We start from the raw sequence: 1,117 nt of genomic DNA, 5'->3' as shown, positions 1-1,117 counted from the left end.
TTTTTTAAACACTCTGTGCGCCAAACTAAATACTTCTGTGGGCAAAGAGTGACCTCTGAATTATACTCTTCGGCTATTTTGGTTGTACAAACATTACTCTGCATTTAACGCAGCTGGGTCAGGCCTGAGAGCAGTGTGGTTTGCTGGAAGGATCATGAAATGTACAGGCAGACAGACCTGGGTTTTGAATCTTGGCTCTGCCATTTATTGGCTACGTGACCCTGGGCACATCACTTGAGGAGCTGGATCAGACCAACTTCATGCAGTTGTTGAGAAAGAACAAGGGACTGCATTACAGACTCAAATGTGCCCGGCTATTCTGGGTCATTGTTTTCCTTGCTTTGCTTTATTTAACTTTATCTCAGCCTTGTCCGGTGGTCATCCTCAGAGAAGCCTCGTTCCAGGCTCGGACTCCCCTGTGTGAAGAGCGAGGGAGTAGAAAGCTTACGCATGGTCCCTGGAGCCAGGCAATCTAAGTTCTAAGTTCGAATCCCAGAGCCATAACTAACTAGGATGGTGTCCACAGGTGAGCTATTTAACCCTTCAAGTGTTAGTTTCTTCAACAAGGACAAGGTGACAAATAAGGCCTACTTCTTTGGGTGACTGGGACGTCAAGAACCTGATGCACAATACAGATTAGGGCTCTCCCCGCCTCCCATCCATCCATCCATCCATCCTTACATCCACCCATCCACTGACTCGTCCACATAGTTATGAACAGGTGGGTTGTAGTCCAACAGTGGGGTCACAACAAGGCACGACCCCTGTCCTTGCCCCCACACAGCTGACCCTCCATCAGGGCGTGGGTAAGGGAAGTAAAGTCCTGGATGGTGGAGCAAGGGATCTGAGTCCCTGCTGGTCCTTCAGTAAGAGGAAGGCTCACCAGGCCATCGCTGAGCTTGCAAAGTCTGAGACTAGATAGGAGATGGTGAGCTTCATCTTAGTGTGAAAGTGAATGAGGAGGGCGCGTTAGGGTCTGCTGTGGGCCCAGAGGCACAGCTTTCATACACCCCTACTCTCACTCTCGCCGGTGGTAGGCAGGCTGCCCGGGGCCACTAGCAGCACCACTGTCCCCCACCAGCCCCAAACTCCCAAGAGACTGGGACACTTCAGAAGC

General features: G+C 51.0%; 1 protein-coding gene across 1 annotated transcript in view; it reads right to left on the bottom strand.

Annotated features, from left to right (window-relative positions):
- CCN4 (cellular communication network factor 4) overlaps positions 1-1,117 on the bottom strand; it is a 15,127-nt gene that overhangs the window by 10,598 nt on the left and 3,412 nt on the right. The gene's annotated exons all lie outside the window — the stretch shown is intronic.

The sequence above is a fragment of the Suricata suricatta genome, chromosome 15 (genome assembly GCF_006229205.1).
Source record: "Suricata suricatta isolate VVHF042 chromosome 15, meerkat_22Aug2017_6uvM2_HiC, whole genome shotgun sequence".
In the NCBI taxonomy this organism is placed as follows: domain Eukaryota; kingdom Metazoa; phylum Chordata; class Mammalia; order Carnivora; family Herpestidae; genus Suricata; species Suricata suricatta.
The sequence above is the reverse complement of the archived record's forward strand: the minus strand, read 5'-3'. Positions and strand labels throughout refer to the sequence as shown.